Source organism: Hypomesus nipponensis, chromosome 9, assembly GCF_054491055.1.
Source record: "Hypomesus nipponensis isolate SF chromosome 9, ASM5449105v1, whole genome shotgun sequence".
In the NCBI taxonomy this organism is placed as follows: Eukaryota; Metazoa; Chordata; class Actinopteri; order Osmeriformes; family Osmeridae; genus Hypomesus; species Hypomesus nipponensis.
The window spans coordinates 24288055-24302710 of NC_140369.1; the positions used below are offsets into that span (position 1 = coordinate 24288055).

At 53.2% G+C, this 14656-nt stretch overlaps 19 non-coding genes across 19 annotated transcripts; 9 read left to right on the forward strand and 10 right to left on the reverse strand.

Annotated features, from left to right (window-relative positions):
- Window positions 1–487: 487 nt before the first annotated feature.
- Window positions 488–684, reverse strand: LOC146273682 (U2 spliceosomal RNA). The gene has a single exon (XR_014766916.1). It is a non-coding gene; the product is annotated as a U2 spliceosomal RNA (small nuclear RNA).
- A 269-nt stretch (window positions 685–953) lies between these two features.
- Window positions 954–1060, forward strand: LOC146273683 (U6 spliceosomal RNA). The gene has a single exon (XR_014767053.1). It is a non-coding gene; the product is annotated as a U6 spliceosomal RNA (small nuclear RNA).
- Window positions 1061–2002: 942 nt separating this feature from the next.
- Window positions 2003–2199, reverse strand: LOC146273684 (U2 spliceosomal RNA). Its single transcript, XR_014766917.1, has one exon. It is a non-coding gene; the product is annotated as a U2 spliceosomal RNA (small nuclear RNA).
- A 269-nt stretch (window positions 2200–2468) lies between these two features.
- On the forward strand, window positions 2469–2575 carry LOC146273685 (U6 spliceosomal RNA). The gene has a single exon (XR_014767054.1). It is a non-coding gene; the product is annotated as a U6 spliceosomal RNA (small nuclear RNA).
- Window positions 2576–3613: 1038 nt separating this feature from the next.
- Window positions 3614–3810, reverse strand: LOC146273686 (U2 spliceosomal RNA). Its single transcript, XR_014766918.1, has one exon. It is a non-coding gene; the product is annotated as a U2 spliceosomal RNA (small nuclear RNA).
- Window positions 3811–4079: 269 nt separating this feature from the next.
- On the forward strand, window positions 4080–4186 carry LOC146273687 (U6 spliceosomal RNA). The gene has a single exon (XR_014767056.1). It is a non-coding gene; the product is annotated as a U6 spliceosomal RNA (small nuclear RNA).
- Window positions 4187–5183: 997 nt separating this feature from the next.
- LOC146273688 (U2 spliceosomal RNA) lies at window positions 5184–5380 on the reverse strand. Its single transcript, XR_014766920.1, has one exon. It is a non-coding gene; the product is annotated as a U2 spliceosomal RNA (small nuclear RNA).
- A 269-nt stretch (window positions 5381–5649) lies between these two features.
- Window positions 5650–5756, forward strand: LOC146273689 (U6 spliceosomal RNA). Its single transcript, XR_014767057.1, has one exon. It is a non-coding gene; the product is annotated as a U6 spliceosomal RNA (small nuclear RNA).
- A 938-nt stretch (window positions 5757–6694) lies between these two features.
- LOC146273690 (U2 spliceosomal RNA) lies at window positions 6695–6891 on the reverse strand. The gene has a single exon (XR_014766921.1). It is a non-coding gene; the product is annotated as a U2 spliceosomal RNA (small nuclear RNA).
- Window positions 6892–7160: 269 nt separating this feature from the next.
- Window positions 7161–7267, forward strand: LOC146273691 (U6 spliceosomal RNA). The gene has a single exon (XR_014767058.1). It is a non-coding gene; the product is annotated as a U6 spliceosomal RNA (small nuclear RNA).
- A 933-nt stretch (window positions 7268–8200) lies between these two features.
- LOC146273692 (U2 spliceosomal RNA) lies at window positions 8201–8397 on the reverse strand. The gene has a single exon (XR_014766922.1). It is a non-coding gene; the product is annotated as a U2 spliceosomal RNA (small nuclear RNA).
- A 269-nt stretch (window positions 8398–8666) lies between these two features.
- Window positions 8667–8773, forward strand: LOC146273693 (U6 spliceosomal RNA). The gene has a single exon (XR_014767060.1). It is a non-coding gene; the product is annotated as a U6 spliceosomal RNA (small nuclear RNA).
- A 992-nt stretch (window positions 8774–9765) lies between these two features.
- On the reverse strand, window positions 9766–9962 carry LOC146273694 (U2 spliceosomal RNA). Its single transcript, XR_014766923.1, has one exon. It is a non-coding gene; the product is annotated as a U2 spliceosomal RNA (small nuclear RNA).
- Window positions 9963–10231: 269 nt separating this feature from the next.
- On the forward strand, window positions 10232–10338 carry LOC146273695 (U6 spliceosomal RNA). The gene has a single exon (XR_014767062.1). It is a non-coding gene; the product is annotated as a U6 spliceosomal RNA (small nuclear RNA).
- Window positions 10339–11343: 1005 nt separating this feature from the next.
- On the reverse strand, window positions 11344–11540 carry LOC146273696 (U2 spliceosomal RNA). The gene has a single exon (XR_014766924.1). It is a non-coding gene; the product is annotated as a U2 spliceosomal RNA (small nuclear RNA).
- A 268-nt stretch (window positions 11541–11808) lies between these two features.
- Window positions 11809–11915, forward strand: LOC146273697 (U6 spliceosomal RNA). The gene has a single exon (XR_014767063.1). It is a non-coding gene; the product is annotated as a U6 spliceosomal RNA (small nuclear RNA).
- A 1001-nt stretch (window positions 11916–12916) lies between these two features.
- LOC146273698 (U2 spliceosomal RNA) lies at window positions 12917–13113 on the reverse strand. The gene has a single exon (XR_014766925.1). It is a non-coding gene; the product is annotated as a U2 spliceosomal RNA (small nuclear RNA).
- Window positions 13114–13381: 268 nt separating this feature from the next.
- LOC146273699 (U6 spliceosomal RNA) lies at window positions 13382–13488 on the forward strand. Its single transcript, XR_014767064.1, has one exon. It is a non-coding gene; the product is annotated as a U6 spliceosomal RNA (small nuclear RNA).
- Window positions 13489–14412: 924 nt separating this feature from the next.
- On the reverse strand, window positions 14413–14609 carry LOC146273700 (U2 spliceosomal RNA). Its single transcript, XR_014766926.1, has one exon. It is a non-coding gene; the product is annotated as a U2 spliceosomal RNA (small nuclear RNA).
- Between the last annotated feature and the right edge of the window lie 47 nt (window positions 14610–14656).

Here is a 14656-nt window from a genome sequence, read left to right on the forward strand (position 1 = left end):
CCCTACGGTCCCCTACGGTTTAAAGGAAGATGGGGAACTCAACAGTGTATTCACATGAACCACCAAACGAGGCCAATAGCAATGGAATTACACTTAGTTCTTTGACTCTATGGGTTCAATCAGAGCAAGAACGCGCTCACCGGTTGGTAGGTGAGTAGGTAAGTAAGTAAGTAAGTACGTTCAAATGACATGACATTGCAAATGAATGAAATCGACTACTTCAAGGCAGGCAGCAAACGTGTTACAAAAGGAAGGTGCACTTGCACTCCCTCTTACCTACTCTATCATGATTATTGTCAACCAGAGATGGAAAGCCAGGATCACGCCCGGCCATACAATCTGTCTGTCACTCACTCACTCACTCACCCACTCACCCACTCACTCACTCACTCACCCACTCACCCACTCACTCACTCACTCACTCACCCACTCACTCACTCACTCACACACTCACTCACCCCACAGGGTTTCCCTTTGACACGCTTAGAAAGAGTGCACCGTTCCCCAGAGAAGCTGCAATACCGGGGCGATGCGTGGAGCGGACGGAGCGAGCCCTCGTTCCGACTCCCCGTTGGCAAAAATCGGCTTAATAAGAACTGGTCCCCCCCGTGGGAGACCTATCAGATATTAAACTGACAAGAACAGAAACTACACTTGATCTGAGCCAAAAGGCCGAGAAGCGATGACCCCCATTGATCCACGCTACCCGCGCACGGCCCCTCAGTGCCCTTGCGCTGCGCCACGGTAACGACGAGACTAGACTGGACTAGACTGGACTACGGGGGTAGGGGTTTGCAGTAGGGATAGGGGCAGAGAGAGGGAGGGAGGGAGGGGCAGAGGGGATGGCCAGGGGGAAGGGGGGGACCGGCCCTCCCTCGCGCTTCAACCCCGCCCCGAGACGACTCGACCAGTGACGTGCCGTATATATAGGGGTCGGTGCAGCTGCCTGTCTTGTGCTCGCTACGGCAGCACATCTAATAAAATTGGATCGATACAGAGAAGATTAGCATGGCCCCTGCGAAAGGATGACACGCAAATCCGTGAAGCGTTCCGAATTTTGCCGAATCATCCCACCTACTAGGGTTAGGGCTAGGGTTACACCTTGACAAAAGTGGTAGGGCTAGGGTTACACCTTGACAAAAGTGGTCCTCGTTGTTTCACCCACAACAACGGATGCATTTTGGCAGCTGTGAACTCGGGTTGACCAAGCTCCTGGCAGGCTGGCTGGCAGGCAGGCAGGCAGGCAGGCAGGCAGGCAGGCAGGCAGGCAGGCAGGCAGGCAGGCAGGCAGGCAGGCACTCGCTTTTGGTGTGGTTCCTAGATGACATACGTGTTATTACATGTTATGACGACCAGATCGGCCTGTAAGTAAGTCAGTCAGTCAGTGAAAAAACTTGTTTTACTTTTTTTTTTTTTTTTTTTCAAGTAAAAGGGAGGGAAAACGGCGGGCCAAACGAAAAGGGCTTCGCCTCGCCGGGGGGGGTAAATAGTGGCCAAACAACTGAAAATTGATTCCCCTACGGTCCCCTACGGTTTAAAGGAAGATGGGGAACTCAACAGTGTATTCACATGAACCACCAAACGAGGCCAATAGCAATGGAATTACACTTAGTTCTTTGACTCTATGGGTTCAATCAGAGCAAGAACGCGCTCACCGGTTGGTAGGTGAGTAGGTAAGTAAGTAAGTAAGTACGTTCAAATGACATGACATTGCAAATGAATGAAATCGACTACTTCAAGGCAGGCAGCAAACGTGTTACAAAAGGAAGGTGCACTTGCACTCCCTCTTACCTACTCTATCATGATTATTGTCAACCAGAGATGGAAAGCCAGGATCACGCCCGGCCATACAATCTGTCTGTCACTCACTCACTCACTCACCCACTCACCCACTCACTCACTCACTCACCCACTCACCCACTCACTCACTCACTCACCCACTCACTCACTCACTCACTCACACACTCACTCACCCCACAGGGTTTCCCTTTGACACGCTTAGAAAGAGTGCACCGTTCCCCAGAGAAGCTGCAATACCGGGGCGATGCGTGGAGCGGACGGAGCGAGCCCTCGTTCCGACTCCCCGTTGGCAAAAATCGGCTTAATAAGAACTGGTCCCCCCCGTGGGAGACCTATCAGATATTAAACTGACAAGAACAGAAACTACACTTGATCTGAGCCAAAAGGCCGAGAAGCGATGACCCCCATTGATCCACGCTACCCGCGCACGGCCCCTCAGTGCCCTTGCGCTGCGCCACGGTAACGACGAGACTAGACTGGACTAGACTGGACTACGGGGGTAGGGGTTTGCAGTAGGGATAGGGGCAGAGAGAGGGAGGGAGGGAGGGGCAGAGGGGATGGCCAGGGGGAAGGGGGGGACCGGCCCTCCCTCGCGCTTCAACCCCGCCCCGAGACGACTCGACCAGTGACGTGCCGTATATATAGGGGTCGGTGCAGCTGCCTGTCTTGTGCTCGCTACGGCAGCACATCTAATAAAATTGGATCGATACAGAGAAGATTAGCATGGCCCCTGCGAAAGGATGACACGCAAATCCGTGAAGCGTTCCGAATTTTGCCGAATCATCCCACCTACTAGGGTTAGGGCTAGGGTTACACCTTGACAAAAGTGGTAGGGCTAGGGTTACACCTTGACAAAAGTGGTCCTCGTTGTTTCACCCACAACAACGGATGCATTTTGGCAGCTGTGAACTCGGGTTGACCAAGCTCCTGGCAGGCAGGCAGGCAGGCAGGCAGGCAGGCAGGCAGGCAGGCAGGCAGGCAGGCAGGCAGGCAGGCAGGCAGGCAGGCAGGCAGGCAGGCAGGCAGGCAGGCAGGCAGGCAGGCAGGCAGGCAGGCAGGCAGGCAGGCAGGCAGGCAGGCAGGCAGGCAGGCAGGCAGGCAGGCAGGCAGGCAGGCAGGCACTCGCTTTTGGTGTGGTTCCTAGATGACATACGTGTTATTACATGTTATGACGACCAGATCGGCCTGTAAGTAAGTCAGTCAGTCAGTGAAAAAACTTGTTTTACTTTTTTTTTTTTTTTCAAGTAAAAGGGAGGGAAAACGGCGGGCCAAACGAAAAGGGCTTCGCCTCGCCGGGGGGGGTAAATAGTGGCCAAACAACTGAAAATTGATTCCCCTACGGTCCCCTACGGTTTAAAGGAAGATGGGGAACTCAACAGTGTATTCACATGAACCACCAAACGAGGCCAATAGCAATGGAATTACACTTAGTTCTTTGACTCTATGGGTTCAATCAGAGCAAGAACGCGCTCACCGGTTGGTAGGTGAGTAGGTAAGTAAGTAAGTAAGTACGTTCAAATGACATGACATTGCAAATGAATGAAATCGACTACTTCAAGGCAGGCAGCAAACGTGTTACAAAAGGAAGGTGCACTTGCACTCCCTCTTACCTACTCTATCATGATTATTGTCAACCAGAGATGGAAAGCCAGGATCACGCCCGGCCATACAATCTGTCTGTCACTCACTCACTCACTCACCCACTCACCCACTCACTCACTCACTCACCCACTCACCCACTCACTCACTCACCCACTCACTCACTCACTCACACACTCACTCACCCCACAGGGTTTCCCTTTGACACGCTTAGAAAGAGTGCACCGTTCCCCAGAGAAGCTGCAATACCGGGGCGATGCGTGGAGCGGACGGAGCGAGCCCTCGTTCCGACTCCCCGTTGGCAAAAATCGGCTTAATAAGAACTGGTCCCCCCCGTGGGAGACCTATCAGATATTAAACTGACAAGAACAGAAACTACACTTGATCTGAGCCAAAAGGCCGAGAAGCGATGACCCCCATTGATCCACGCTACCCGCGCACGGCCCCTCAGTGCCCTTGCGCTGCGCCACGGTAACGACGAGACTAGACTGGACTAGACTGGACTACGGGGGTAGGGGTTTGCAGTAGGGATAGGGGCAGAGAGAGGGAGGGAGGGAGGGGCAGAGGGGATGGCCAGGGGGAAGGGGGGGACCGGCCCTCCCTCGCGCTTCAACCCCGCCCCGAGACGACTCGACCAGTGACGTGCCGTATATATAGGGGTCGGTGCAGCTGCCTGTCTTGTGCTCGCTACGGCAGCACATCTAATAAAATTGGATCGATACAGAGAAGATTAGCATGGCCCCTGCGAAAGGATGACACGCAAATCCGTGAAGCGTTCCGAATTTTGCCGAATCATCCCACCTACTAGGGTTAGGGCTAGGGTTACACCTTGACAAAAGTGGTAGGGCTAGGGTTACACCTTGACAAAAGTGGTCCTCGTTGTTTCACCCACAACAACGGATGCATTTTGGCAGCTGTGAACTCGGGTTGACCAAGCTCCTGGCAGGCAGGCAGGCAGGCAGGCAGGCAGGCAGGCAGGCAGGCAGGCAGGCAGGCAGGCAGGCAGGCAGGCAGGCAGGCAGGCAGGCAGGCAGGCAGGCAGGCAGGCAGGCAGGCAGGCAGGCAGGCAGGCAGGCAGGCACTCGCTTTTGGTGTGGTTCCTAGATGACATACGTGTTATTACATGTTATGACGACCAGATCGGCCTGTAAGTAAGTCAGTCAGTCAGTGAAAAAACTTGTTTTACTTTTTTTTTTTTTTTTTTCAAGTAAAAGGGAGGGAAAACGGCGGGCCAAACGAAAAGGGCTTCGCCTCGCCGGGGGGGGTAAATAGTGGCCAAACAACTGAAAATTGATTCCCCTACGGTCCCCTACGGTTTAAAGGAAGATGGGGAACTCAACAGTGTATTCACATGAACCACCAAACGAGGCCAATAGCAATGGAATTACACTTAGTTCTTTGACTCTATGGGTTCAATCAGAGCAAGAACGCGCTCACCGGTTGGTAGGTGAGTAGGTAAGTAAGTAAGTAAGTACGTTCAAATGACATGACATTGCAAATGAATGAAATCGACTACTTCAAGGCAGGCAGCAAACGTGTTACAAAAGGAAGGTGCACTTGCACTCCCTCTTACCTACTCTATCATGATTATTGTCAACCAGAGATGGAAAGCCAGGATCACGCCCGGCCATACAATCTGTCTGTCACTCACTCACTCACTCACCCACTCACCCACTCACTCACTCACTCACCCACTCACCCACTCACTCACTCACTCACTCACCCACTCACTCACTCACTCACACACTCACTCACCCCACAGGGTTTCCCTTTGACACGCTTAGAAAGAGTGCACCGTTCCCCAGAGAAGCTGCAATACCGGGGCGATGCGTGGAGCGGACGGAGCGAGCCCTCGTTCCGACTCCCCGTTGGCAAAAATCGGCTTAATAAGAACTGGTCCCCCCCGTGGGAGACCTATCAGATATTAAACTGACAAGAACAGAAACTACACTTGATCTGAGCCAAAAGGCCGAGAAGCGATGACCCCCATTGATCCACGCTACCCGCGCACGGCCCCTCAGTGCCCTTGCGCTGCGCCACGGTAACGACGAGACTAGACTGGACTAGACTGGACTACGGGGGTAGGGGTTTGCAGTAGGGATAGGGGCAGAGAGAGGGAGGGAGGGAGGGGCAGAGGGGATGGCCAGGGGGAAGGGGGGGACCGGCCCTCCCTCGCGCTTCAACCCCGCCCCGAGACGACTCGACCAGTGACGTGCCGTATATATAGGGGTCGGTGCAGCTGCCTGTCTTGTGCTCGCTACGGCAGCACATCTAATAAAATTGGATCGATACAGAGAAGATTAGCATGGCCCCTGCGAAAGGATGACACGCAAATCCGTGAAGCGTTCCGAATTTTGCCGAATCATCCCACCTACTAGGGTTAGGGCTAGGGTTACACCTTGACAAAAGTGGTAGGGCTAGGGTTACACCTTGACAAAAGTGGTCCTCGTTGTTTCACCCACAACAACGGATGCATTTTGGCAGCTGTGAACTCGGGTTGACCAAGCTCCTGGCAGGCTGGCTGGCAGGCAGGCAGGCAGGCAGGCAGGCAGGCAGGCAGGCAGGCAGGCAGGCAGGCAGGCAGGCACTCGCTTTTGGTGTGGTTCCTAGATGACATACGTGTTATTACATGTTATGACGACCAGATCGGCCTGTAAGTAAGTCAGTCAGTCAGTGAAAAAACTTGTTTTACTTTTTTTTTTTTTTTTTTTTTTTCAAGTAAAAGGGAGGGAAAACGGCGGGCCAAACGAAAAGGGCTTCGCCTCGCCGGGGGGGGTAAATAGTGGCCAAACAACTGAAAATTGATTCCCCTACGGTCCCCTACGGTTTAAAGGAAGATGGGGAACTCAACAGTGTATTCACATGAACCACCAAACGAGGCCAATAGCAATGGAATTACACTTAGTTCTTTGACTCTATGGGTTCAATCAGAGCAAGAACGCGCTCACCGGTTGGTAGGTGAGTAGGTAAGTAAGTAAGTAAGTACGTTCAAATGACATGACATTGCAAATGAATGAAATCGACTACTTCAAGGCAGGCAGCAAACGTGTTACAAAAGGAAGGTGCACTTGCACTCCCTCTTACCTACTCTATCATGATTATTGTCAACCAGAGATGGAAAGCCAGGATCACGCCCGGCCATACAATCTGTCTGTCACTCACTCACTCACTCACCCACTCACCCACTCACTCACTCACTCACCCACTCACCCACTCACTCACTCACTCACTCACCCACTCACTCACTCACTCACACACTCACTCACCCCACAGGGTTTCCCTTTGACACGCTTAGAAAGAGTGCACCGTTCCCCAGAGAAGCTGCAATACCGGGGCGATGCGTGGAGCGGACGGAGCGAGCCCTCGTTCCGACTCCCCGTTGGCAAAAATCGGCTTAATAAGAACTGGTCCCCCCCGTGGGAGACCTATCAGATATTAAACTGACAAGAACAGAAACTACACTTGATCTGAGCCAAAAGGCCGAGAAGCGATGACCCCCATTGATCCACGCTACCCGCGCACGGCCCCTCAGTGCCCTTGCGCTGCGCCACGGTAACGACGAGACTAGACTGGACTAGACTGGACTACGGGGGTAGGGGTTTGCAGTAGGGATAGGGGCAGAGAGAGGGAGGGAGGGAGGGGCAGAGGGGATGGCCAGGGGGAAGGGGGGGACCGGCCCTCCCTCGCGCTTCAACCCCGCCCCGAGACGACTCGACCAGTGACGTGCCGTATATATAGGGGTCGGTGCAGCTGCCTGTCTTGTGCTCGCTACGGCAGCACATCTAATAAAATTGGATCGATACAGAGAAGATTAGCATGGCCCCTGCGAAAGGATGACACGCAAATCCGTGAAGCGTTCCGAATTTTGCCGAATCATCCCACCTACTAGGGTTAGGGCTAGGGTTACACCTTGACAAAAGTGGTAGGGCTAGGGTTACACCTTGACAAAAGTGGTCCTCGTTGTTTCACCCACAACAACGGATGCATTTTGGCAGCTGTGAACTCGGGTTGACCAAGCTCCTGGCAGGCTGGCAGGCAGGCAGGCAGGCAGGCAGGCAGGCAGGCAGGCAGGCAGGCAGGCAGGCAGGCAGGCAGGCACTCGCTTTTGGTGTGGTTCCTAGATGACATACGTGTTATTACATGTTATGACGACCAGATCGGCCTGTAAGTAAGTCAGTCAGTCAGTGAAAAAACTTGTTTTACTTTTTTTTTTTTTTTTTTTTTTTTTTCAAGTAAAAGGGAGGGAAAACGGCGGGCCAAACGAAAAGGGCTTCGCCTCGCCGGGGGGGGTAAATAGTGGCCAAACAACTGAAAATTGATTCCCCTACGGTCCCCTACGGTTTAAAGGAAGATGGGGAACTCAACAGTGTATTCACATGAACCACCAAACGAGGCCAATAGCAATGGAATTACACTTAGTTCTTTGACTCTATGGGTTCAATCAGAGCAAGAACGCGCTCACCGGTTGGTAGGTGAGTAGGTAAGTAAGTAAGTAAGTACGTTCAAATGACATGACATTGCAAATGAATGAAATCGACTACTTCAAGGCAGGCAGCAAACGTGTTACAAAAGGAAGGTGCACTTGCACTCCCTCTTACCTACTCTATCATGATTATTGTCAACCAGAGATGGAAAGCCAGGATCACGCCCGGCCATACAATCTGTCTGTCACTCACTCACTCACTCACCCACTCACCCACTCACTCACTCACTCACCCACTCACCCACTCACTCACTCACCCACTCACTCACTCACTCACACACTCACTCACCCCACAGGGTTTCCCTTTGACACGCTTAGAAAGAGTGCACCGTTCCCCAGAGAAGCTGCAATACCGGGGCGATGCGTGGAGCGGACGGAGCGAGCCCTCGTTCCGACTCCCCGTTGGCAAAAATCGGCTTAATAAGAACTGGTCCCCCCCGTGGGAGACCTATCAGATATTAAACTGACAAGAACAGAAACTACACTTGATCTGAGCCAAAAGGCCGAGAAGCGATGACCCCCATTGATCCACGCTACCCGCGCACGGCCCCTCAGTGCCCTTGCGCTGCGCCACGGTAACGACGAGACTAGACTGGACTAGACTGGACTACGGGGGTAGGGGTTTGCAGTAGGGATAGGGGCAGAGAGAGGGAGGGAGGGAGGGGCAGAGGGGATGGCCAGGGGGAAGGGGGGGACCGGCCCTCCCTCGCGCTTCAACCCCGCCCCGAGACGACTCGACCAGTGACGTGCCGTATATATAGGGGTCGGTGCAGCTGCCTGTCTTGTGCTCGCTACGGCAGCACATCTAATAAAATTGGATCGATACAGAGAAGATTAGCATGGCCCCTGCGAAAGGATGACACGCAAATCCGTGAAGCGTTCCGAATTTTGCCGAATCATCCCACCTACTAGGGTTAGGGCTAGGGTTACACCTTGACAAAAGTGGTAGGGCTAGGGTTACACCTTGACAAAAGTGGTCCTCGTTGTTTCACCCACAACAACGGATGCATTTTGGCAGCTGTGAACTCGGGTTGACCAAGCTCCTGGCAGGCAGGCAGGCAGGCAGGCAGGCAGGCAGGCAGGCAGGCAGGCAGGCAGGCAGGCAGGCAGGCAGGCAGGCAGGCAGGCAGGCAGGCAGGCAGGCAGGCAGGCAGGCAGGCAGGCAGGCAGGCAGGCAGGCACTCGCTTTTGGTGTGGTTCCTAGATGACATACGTGTTATTACATGTTATGACGACCAGATCGGCCTGTAAGTAAGTCAGTCAGTCAGTGAAAAAACTTGTTTTACTTTTTTTTTTTTTTTTTCAAGTAAAAGGGAGGGAAAACGGCGGGCCAAACGAAAAGGGCTTCGCCTCGCCGGGGGGGGTAAATAGTGGCCAAACAACTGAAAATTGATTCCCCTACGGTCCCCTACGGTTTAAAGGAAGATGGGGAACTCAACAGTGTATTCACATGAACCACCAAACGAGGCCAATAGCAATGGAATTACACTTAGTTCTTTGACTCTATGGGTTCAATCAGAGCAAGAACGCGCTCACCGGTTGGTAGGTGAGTAGGTAAGTAAGTAAGTAAGTACGTTCAAATGACATGACATTGCAAATGAATGAAATCGACTACTTCAAGGCAGGCAGCAAACGTGTTACAAAAGGAAGGTGCACTTGCACTCCCTCTTACCTACTCTATCATGATTATTGTCAACCAGAGATGGAAAGCCAGGATCACGCCCGGCCATACAATCTGTCTGTCACTCACTCACTCACTCACCCACTCACCCACTCACTCACTCACTCACCCACTCACCCACTCACTCACTCACTCACCCACTCACTCACTCACTCACTCACACACTCACTCACCCCACAGGGTTTCCCTTTGACACGCTTAGAAAGAGTGCACCGTTCCCCAGAGAAGCTGCAATACCGGGGCGATGCGTGGAGCGGACGGAGCGAGCCCTCGTTCCGACTCCCCGTTGGCAAAAATCGGCTTAATAAGAACTGGTCCCCCCCGTGGGAGACCTATCAGATATTAAACTGACAAGAACAGAAACTACACTTGATCTGAGCCAAAAGGCCGAGAAGCGATGACCCCCATTGATCCACGCTACCCGCGCACGGCCCCTCAGTGCCCTTGCGCTGCGCCACGGTAACGACGAGACTAGACTGGACTAGACTGGACTACGGGGGTAGGGGTTTGCAGTAGGGATAGGGGCAGAGAGAGGGAGGGAGGGAGGGGCAGAGGGGATGGCCAGGGGGAAGGGGGGGACCGGCCCTCCCTCGCGCTTCAACCCCGCCCCGAGACGACTCGACCAGTGACGTGCCGTATATATAGGGGTCGGTGCAGCTGCCTGTCTTGTGCTCGCTACGGCAGCACATCTAATAAAATTGGATCGATACAGAGAAGATTAGCATGGCCCCTGCGAAAGGATGACACGCAAATCCGTGAAGCGTTCCGAATTTTGCCGAATCATCCCACCTACTAGGGTTAGGGCTAGGGTTACACCTTGACAAAAGTGGTAGGGCTAGGGTTACACCTTGACAAAAGTGGTCCTCGTTGTTTCACCCACAACAACGGATGCATTTTGGCAGCTGTGAACTCGGGTTGACCAAGCTCCTGGCAGGCAGGCAGGCAGGCAGGCAGGCAGGCAGGCAGGCAGGCAGGCAGGCAGGCAGGCAGGCAGGCAGGCAGGCAGGCAGGCAGGCAGGCAGGCAGGCAGGCAGGCAGGCAGGCAGGCAGGCAGGCAGGCAGGCAGGCAGGCAGGCAGGCACTCGCTTTTGGTGTGGTTCCTAGATGACATACGTGTTATTACATGTTATGACGACCAGATCGGCCTGTAAGTAAGTCAGTCAGTCAGTGAAAAAACTTGTTTTACTTTTTTTTTTTTTTCAAGTAAAAGGGAGGGAAAACGGCGGGCCAAACGAAAAGGGCTTCGCCTCGCCGGGGGGGGTAAATAGTGGCCAAACAACTGAAAATTGATTCCCCTACGGTCCCCTACGGTTTAAAGGAAGATGGGGAACTCAACAGTGTATTCACATGAACCACCAAACGAGGCCAATAGCAATGGAATTACACTTAGTTCTTTGACTCTATGGGTTCAATCAGAGCAAGAACGCGCTCACCGGTTGGTAGGTGAGTAGGTAAGTAAGTAAGTAAGTACGTTCAAATGACATGACATTGCAAATGAATGAAATCGACTACTTCAAGGCAGGCAGCAAACGTGTTACAAAAGGAAGGTGCACTTGCACTCCCTCTTACCTACTCTATCATGATTATTGTCAACCAGAGATGGAAAGCCAGGATCACGCCCGGCCATACAATCTGTCTGTCACTCACTCACTCACTCACTCACCCACTCACCCACTCACTCACTCACTCACCCACTCACCCACTCACTCACTCACCCACTCACTCACTCACTCACTCACACACTCACTCACCCCACAGGGTTTCCCTTTGACACGCTTAGAAAGAGTGCACCGTTCCCCAGAGAAGCTGCAATACCGGGGCGATGCGTGGAGCGGACGGAGCGAGCCCTCGTTCCGACTCCCCGTTGGCAAAAATCGGCTTAATAAGAACTGGTCCCCCCCGTGGGAGACCTATCAGATATTAAACTGACAAGAACAGAAACTACACTTGATCTGAGCCAAAAGGCCGAGAAGCGATGACCCCCATTGATCCACGCTACCCGCGCACGGCCCCTCAGTGCCCTTGCGCTGCGCCACGGTAACGACGAGACTAGACTGGACTAGACTGGACTACGGGGGTAGGGGTTTGCAGTAGGGATAGGGGCAGAGAGAGGGAGGGAGGGAGGGGCAGAGGGGATGGCCAGGGGGAAGGGGGGACCGGCCCTCCCTCGCGCTTCAACCCCGCCCCGAGACGACTCGACCAGTGACGTGCCGTATATATAGGGGTCGGTGCAGCTGCCTGTCTTGTGCTCGCTACGGCAGCACATCTAATAAAATTGGATCGATACAGAGAAGATTAGCATGGCCCCTGCGAAAGGATGACACGCAAATCCGTGAAGCGTTCCGAATTTTGCCGAATCATCCCACCTACTAGGGTTAGGGCTAGGGTTACACCTTGACAAAAGTGGTAGGGCTAGGGTTACACCTTGACAAAAGTGGTCCTCGTTGTTTCACCCACAACAACGGATGCATTTTGGCAGCTGTGAACTCGGGTTGACCAAGCTCCTGGCAGGCAGGCAGGCAGGCAGGCAGGCAGGCAGGCAGGCAGGCAGGCAGGCAGGCAGGCAGGCAGGCAGGCAGGCAGGCAGGCAGGCAGGCAGGCAGGCAGGCAGGCAGGCAGGCAGGCAGGCAGGCAGGCAGGCAGGCAGGCACTCGCTTTTGGTGTGGTTCCTAGATGACATACGTGTTATTACATGTTATGACGACCAGATCGGCCTGTAAGTAAGTCAGTCAGTCAGTGAAAAAACTTGTTTTACTTTTTTTTTTTTTTTTTTTTTTCAAGTAAAAGGGAGGGAAAACGGCGGGCCAAACGAAAAGGGCTTCGCCTCGCCGGGGGGGGTAAATAGTGGCCAAACAACTGAAAATTGATTCCCCTACGGTCCCCTACGGTTTAAAGGAAGATGGGGAACTCAACAGTGTATTCACATGAACCACCAAACGAGGCCAATAGCAATGGAATTACACTTAGTTCTTTGACTCTATGGGTTCAATCAGAGCAAGAACGCGCTCACCGGTTGGTAGGTGAGTAGGTAAGTAAGTAAGTAAGTACGTTCAAATGACATGACATTGCAAATGAATGAAATCGACTACTTCAAGGCAGGCAGCAAACGTGTTACAAAAGGAAGGTGCACTTGCACTCCCTCTTACCTACTCTATCATGATTATTGTCAACCAGAGATGGAAAGCCAGGATCACGCCCGGCCATACAATCTGTCTGTCACTCACTCACTCACTCACCCACTCACCCACTCACTCACTCACTCACCCACTCACCCACTCACTCACTCACTCACCCACTCACTCACTCACTCACACACTCACTCACCCCACAGGGTTTCCCTTTGACACGCTTAGAAAGAGTGCACCGTTCCCCAGAGAAGCTGCAATACCGGGGCGATGCGTGGAGCGGACGGAGCGAGCCCTCGTTCCGACTCCCCGTTGGCAAAAATCGGCTTAATAAGAACTGGTCCCCCCCGTGGGAGACCTATCAGATATTAAACTGACAAGAACAGAAACTACACTTGATCTGAGCCAAAAGGCCGAGAAGCGATGACCCCCATTGATCCACGCTACCCGCGCACGGCCCCTCAGTGCCCTTGCGCTGCGCCACGGTAACGACGAGACTAGACTGGACTAGACTGGACTACGGGGGTAGGGGTTTGCAGTAGGGATAGGGGCAGAGAGAGGGAGGGAGGGAGGGGCAGAGGGGATGGCCAGGGGGAAGGGGGGACCGGCCCTCCCTCGCGCTTCAACCCCGCCCCGAGACGACTCGACCAGTGACGTGCCGTATATATAGGGGTCGGTGCAGCTGCCTGTCTTGTGCTCGCTACGGCAGCACATCTAATAAAATTGGATCGATACAGAGAAGATTAGCATGGCCCCTGCGAAAGGATGACACGCAAATCCGTGAAGCGTTCCGAATTTTGCCGAATCATCCCACCTACTAGGGTTAGGGCTAGGGTTACACCTTGACAAAAGTGGTAGGGCTAGGGTTACACCTTGACAAAAGTGGTCCTCGTTGTTTCACCCACAACAACGGATGCATTTTGGCAGCTGTGAACTCGGGTTGACCAAGCTCCTGGCAGGCTGGCTGGCAGGCAGGCAGGCAGGCAGGCAGGCAGGCAGGCAGGCAGGCAGGCAGGCACTCGCTTTTGGTGTGGTTCCTAGATGACATACGTGTTATTACATGTTATGACGACCAGATCGGCCTGTAAGTAAGTCAGTCAGTCAGTGAAAAAACTTGTTTTACTTTTTTTTTTTTTTTTTTTTTCAAGTAAAAGGGAGGGAAAACGGCGGGCCAAACGAAAAGGGCTTCGCCTCGCCGGGGGGGGTAAATAGTGGCCAAACAACTGAAAATTGATTCCCCTACGGTCCCCTACGGTTTAAAGGAAGATGGGGAACTCAACAGTGTATTCACATGAACCACCAAACGAGGCCAATAGCAATGGAATTACACTTAGTTCTTTGACTCTATGGGTTCAATCAGAGCAAGAACGCGCTCACCGGTTGGTAGGTGAGTAGGTAAGTAAGTAAGTAAGTACGTTCAAATGACATGACATTGCAAATGAATGAAATCGACTACTTCAAGGCAGGCAGCAAACGTGTTACAAAAGGAAGGTGCACTTGCACTCCCTCTTACCTACTCTATCATGATTATTGTCAACCAGAGATGGAAAGCCAGGATCACGCCCGGCCATACAATCTGTCTGTCACTCACTCACTCACTCACCCACTCACCCACTCACTCACTCACTCACCCACTCACCCACTCACTCACTCACTCACTCACCCACTCACTCACTCACTCACACACTCACTCACCCCACAGGGTTTCCCTTTGACACGCTTAGAAAGAGTGCACCGTTCCCCAGAGAAGCTGCAATACCGGGGCGATGCGTGGAGCGGACGGAGCGAGCCCTCGTTCCGACTCCCCGTTGGCAAAAATCGGCTTAATAAGAACTGGTCCCCCCCGTGGGAGACCTATCAGATATTAAACTGACAAGAACAGAAACTACACTTGATCTGAGCCAAAAGGCCGAGAAGCGATGACCCCCATTGATCCACGCTACCCGCGCACGGCCCCTCAGTGCCCTT